This window comes from Centroberyx affinis, unplaced genomic scaffold (genome assembly GCF_046629955.1).
Source record: "Centroberyx affinis isolate AG114_WGS23_722 - 3 ecotype Tasmania unplaced genomic scaffold, CSIRO-AGI_Caff_v1 ptg000752l_1, whole genome shotgun sequence".
NCBI classification, from domain to species: domain Eukaryota; kingdom Metazoa; phylum Chordata; class Actinopteri; order Beryciformes; family Berycidae; genus Centroberyx; species Centroberyx affinis.
The window spans coordinates 246,253-252,252 of record NW_027279365.1 but is presented as its reverse complement, the minus strand read 5'-3'; positions in this window follow the sequence as shown (position 1 = coordinate 252,252).

The following is a 6,000-nucleotide window of genomic DNA, read 5'->3' as shown; positions in this document are numbered from 1 at the left end:
TAGATAGATATATCATCCAGGTCTTCAACTCTCACCTTCCTGTTTCTGTCATGAAGCCTAAGCTTGCCATTCATTTTTTGCAACTCAATCTTACGGCTGAAGCTAAAGCCACAAGTAGTAACACACACACATACACACAAACGCACGCACGCACACACACACACACACATATACGTACATGCGCTAACGAGTATCATTACGCGACGGATGGTTGTATGGGATGGTGTTTCCGTAGTAACAGTGGGGGGATATTGGAGCCAGACGTGTGGAGCTGACAGGGGCTAGTGATAGGGATGGGTGTCAGTCACGTCCCAGGGGTCCACACACACACACACACACACACACACACACACACACAACCTTATCTCTCACCCTCTTGCTCTCTTTTGCACACACTCTCACACACACACAGATGAGTGTGATTTGATGTGCTGTAGCAGATGTAAGCGGACACCCCCATTCTCCTCAATGAAGATATATTCCTGGCCAGGGGTGGAAGTGGGGCTCTGACTCTGCACCTTTACCATGCGGGGCTCAGTCCACATCTGCTTCCCATCAGCCACAAGGCTTACCTTTTTAAAGCGGAGGCGAGGGCGAGGGGGGGGGGGGGGGGGGGGGAGGGAGGTGGGTGGAGGGGGGGGCAGTGTTTTTGGCTTGATTCAATTACTCGCACCACCGTGAGAGAACATTCCCCTCGGGCGTCTGAGTGTGTGTATGTGCGTGCATGTGTGTGTGTGTGTGTGTTTGTGTAGCAAAGACACATCACTGCCCCAGATTTCGTATCGGTTTTAGAGTGTGTGTGTGTGTGTGTGTGTGTGTGCAGGGTTTGACAACAAGGATCGCCCGATGGCCCGGGGGCAGTAAGACTTTTGCCTGTTCAGTCACTTGGGCCCGAAAAAAAAAGTTTCTTCATCTTACTATTTCTTTCTTGAATGTGATAAGCCTGTTATCTTTGCCTCTCTGCTCCGCCATTGGCCCACTCTCCTCTCTGTTGCGCTGTTTCTGACCAATCAGATCGGACGCCACCTCAGACTTACTCAAGAAACAGACTTTTTCTCTTTTTTTGTGGATGAAGCTGTTCCTCGGGTTGAAAATGATGAATCAATCCCGTTTGTTGGCATTTTCCGAGTACGGTGGAAAAGAGCTTGGCAGAATTTTCTGAAGGCACCAACAATTACCACAAACACTCACTCAGTGCCCACGACAAGAGCCGGCAGCACATAGCCTGCATGTTGGCAAAGCTGGTAGCTGACAACCCCTCATCAGCTCCCATTAATATAAAATGGATGAATAGAGACCAGACAGAATTTCCCCTCTGGTTTATGTTATTCATGTAACTGCTGGTTACAATTACAGAAAAGCTTCAGTTAGTTATGAGAGCTCATCAATGAATAGAATGAGTGCAACCAGACACAGATTCTACTTTTGAAGTCTGAGTTGTTAACCATCACACATTTCAAATGTATTCATAATAAATCAAATGTTTACTTTTTGTTGTTTATTTTTCAGCCATTTTTCTGGTGTATATTGTGAACTGTCAGTATCATACATTTCATGGTGATAAATTACTTAAATGTATGAAAAAGTGGTTATTTTCATTTTTGTCTGCTGGGACAATGAAAACATATTATGACTCTGACCTACAAGAAGTAGAAAAAAATCTTAACATTGAACCCTATATGCGTAAGGTATAGATTTACATAAACTCTGCTGACTTTATCACTTGACGAGAAGAGAGAGTCCTATAATTGGATTTTTCATAATTTCCCCTCCTCCTCCTCCTCCTCCTCCTCCTCGTCTTCACCAAACTATGTGACATTTCCATTTTAATAATGTCATACTGATAAGGAGCGAAGGTTAGGCGAATACGGGGCAGGATTGACGCGCCGCCTCATGTCGCACTCCTCCATCTTGTTCAGTGAATACACTTCTACATGATGACAGAGATGCTGCCTGTTGTTCATCTTTCTGTCGCTAACTGGGTTTAAGCGTGGGATCATGTTCTGTAGACAATATGGACACATGTGCACCTGGACACTAGAGTTCGATCAATATGGATTTTTAAAGGCAGATACTGAAACTGATATTTTTGGGATGAAGCTGCCAATAGCTGATCGTTTGTAGCGTATACTAAAATTCCATTTTCATGCCAAATAAACCGCACCAAAACTAAAAAAAAACTTCCAAATGTTCAGCGTTTCCCCCAGAATTGTATTGCTTACAGGGTGGAAAAGCCTCGCAGCATTTAGATCATCATGGGACGCTAAAACTCTCCATTGAAACCCATACTAACGACACTCTGAGTTTTACAAAGTGCCGTCTGAAGCTTCTGAGTAAAATCACATCTTCACCTCCATTATATCAGCAATAGGCAACACTGACTAACCATTATCAGATTTTTATTCAAACGGCTAATATCGGCCTGATATATCAGCAAACCAACATATCGGTCTAAACCTACTGGACAGCCATATATGAATATCTATATACACATTGTGCACACTCACAAACATTCATACACATATCTGTATACATGAAAATATGCATGTACTCACACACACACACACACACACACTCCGTCCTAGCCCTCCCTCTCTGTGAGACGTGCTGTGAGTTTGAGAGAGTGACTGCCTGGTGGGTTAACTTTGGGGGGGGGGGGGGGGGGGGGGGGACTGGTGTCTGAGACAGTGAACAATGGCCAAACTGTTGAGCAGCGACTCAGCTCGGCCCAGAGGATTTCCTCCTCAACCCTGGACCACCTAATACTATATGACACGCTACATGTTGGGGAGAGAAGACACGCAGGAAAAAAAAAAAAAACTGAAAAAGAGAGATATTCAGGTAAATTCTATGCAGTTTTGTCTGAGCTCACAAAAAAAGGGGCCTTTGCCAGTCTTGTAAAAAAAAACAAAAAACCCCCAGAAAAACTGGATCTTGTTGTCGTGCAGCTGAGGGCGACCTGACTTGTTTAAGAGGGACATTAATAGGCGGGGGGGGGGGGGCAGCCTCCAGCCGGAGTCTAGATACGGCATGCCCACTGGTGATGAAAGAAGCGCACCCTTTCTCCATCGCCACCGAAATCCCCGCTTAGTTTTTATTCCCCTCAAATAAAACCGGGGCTTACAGATTGGTAGCAGTTGTTGGGAGAGAAAATGTGTGTGTGAGTGTGTGTGTTTGAGGTGGGGGGTGGGGGGGGGGGTAGACAGACAGACAGATACAGTACACACACACACACACACACACACCACCATCAAATTCACTATCTGACCCAAACAGGGGCTCTCTTCCATCGCCTCCCCATCCAGCCACAATGCTTTCATGCCATAAATCAGCAGTGAGTCAAAGCATCTCTCTGTGCAGCAGCTCCACTCAGACACACAGCGCTAGTCTGGAGAGCCAGGTAGCAGCTCGCTTCCCCCTCTGCGTCACACGCCTCCCACCTCGGGCCTGCCGCAGCCTTCAGCGGCCCTGCTAACCAGACACAGATGCACATGCACAACTGACAGCAGATGGAGAGCACGTCACACACTGCGTCAAATCCTGGACGCCGTCGTTTTCCTTTGAGGTGAGATGGTTTTATAAAGCCCCTGATTCGTTTTTTTTGTTTTTTTTGTTATCACTCCTACACCTTTTTTTCATTTTTCTTCTGTGTTTTATTGGTTTTCTGTGTGTGAAATGACTCATCTCGGTTTTGTCAGTGCGTGTACGAATGAGGCATGGAAGGGATTAAGCAGATGTGGAGGCATCTTTCTGGCAGCATAATAAGCCTGTTCTTTAAAGCATTGACAAATAAATCAATAAATAATTCACAAATGCTTCGGAAGGAGTCTGGATGATAAACGCTGAAAAATCTCTTAATTGTTGTGCACACATTAATAAACTTGAACATGTTTTGTTATTAATTTAGAGTGATGTACAGGTCCAATTGGATAAAACTCAAAAATGCAAGCTGTTTTTTGTAGTTCCTCAAAAGTTAACAATTTTGAGATACCCGATAACATCAATATATTTTTAAGAATCATAAATTCCCTGTGATTCACGATTTACTGAAATCCATATTTAAATGTCTGCATGAATCACTTTGTCCTTATCAGCATTTATCATGAAATTACGACGCTTATAAAGCATTTGTAACAATTTATTTCGCATTTCTTCCTTTTCTGTCCTCCACTCTGATCTGTTATTCTCTTCTCTCCTCCTGTCTTGAATCTAGCCTTCCTCACCTCTCTCCTCCTTCACCTCCTCTCCTCTCCTAACCCCACCCACCCTAAACACACACACACACACCCAGGTTGTCCCGCGGTGGGCAGACAGGGCTTAGGCCGGGGATAAGAGAAAGTGCTTGGTAGACGACGCGGGCTAATTTGTAAAAGATACAGCGGCTGCATGGCTTTCCAAGGCGCTGTGGGGGAACCAAAACATTCAGCAGTTGTCCAAACAGATTCCTCTCTCCACTCCACAGTGGACGACACGGCACTGCTATTATTTCCCCACACATGCATGCACACACACATAGGCACACACACAGACACACACACGCACACACACAGACATACACACAAACACACAGGCTCTCTCTTTCCTCCGGCGAAGGAATTTATTTTGCTTGGGGTGATTGCTGTGTCTGCAACTTTTGAAGCCTTGTTAATGAATTTGAAACGGGGTCACGCCGGGATTGATGGGTGAGAATTATGTGTGTGTATGTGTGTGTGTGTGTGTGTGTTGTAGGAAAGAGATGTGAGGTGGGGAACTATTATGAGATCAAGCTAACTAAGCACTCCTTTTGTTTGAATGTCTGACATTTTTTTTGACGAGACGATCCACAAAGGTAGATTTGATCAATATGTGATCTGAGGCCAAATCTGAGACACGGCTATGATAACTGACTGTTACTACTAGCATTTAGGTAAACCCATGTGTATGTAAGTGTGTATGTTTGTGTATGTGTGTGTGTGTGTGTGTGTGCATACATGTGTAACTTTCCCATATTTGCCTTCCTGCAGAGTGGGAACTGAAGGGCAGTAAGCAATAGGGGGCGCCTGCACACAGCAGGACATGCAAGTAATGCCATAGCATCCAGTATAGGACACATGCACAGTGCGCGCGCACACACACACACACACGCACGCACGCACACACACACACACACACACACACACACACACTGTGACAGGGGAAAGTTGTGTATGTAAACCTTTTGTCATCCATGTCATTCTATTCATCTTATTTTTTAATTAAAATGTTATTTGATTGTCGTATAAGTTTACTGTGGGTGAGACTAAAAATAGTTTAATATGACAATTATTTGAAGGTTTTTCATTATCTTCCCCCATAAAAGATATTCAAACATAACATATATATAACATAACATATTCAAACAGTAAATATAACCCTGGTTGAGTAATACATCACGTTATTTCAACAGTTATGACTTCAGCAAAATGTTTTCTGGCACTGGTTTCTGGGCACTAGCTGTGTGTGTGTTTGTGTGTGTATGTGTATGTGTATGTGTGTGTGTGTGTATGAGTGCGTGACCACCACTGCCCTCCCCATATCTGTCTCCCATCGCTCTGTCTTATCACGGCCCACACACACCTCAGCGTTGCCTCCTGTGATTGTGTAAAAAGCCTGGAGTTTTTTTTCCACGGCAGAGAGACAAGGAGAGGAAGAGTGAGTCTAGTTGTTTGTGACAATGCCAGGGTGAACGGGTGCTGCGGTGCTCAGGAGATTCTGTTGTTATAGGGACAAAGCAAATAAAGTTTCACCCATTCAAAGGATGACTCGGCTCAAGAGGGTCAGGGCGAGCTAATTCCTTTGGAAAACAATCAACTGCCATCTTGTTTTCTCCTTCCAGCAGCTGTCTTGTGTTTTTGCTTTGATAACACTGACGGCCATTTTGGAAAACTCCCCATTAACTGGCACCAAGGTCAGGGGTTAGATGAGAGAGTGGCTACATATTACTAGAAGAGTAATATGTCATGACCAAGAAACAGGCTCACA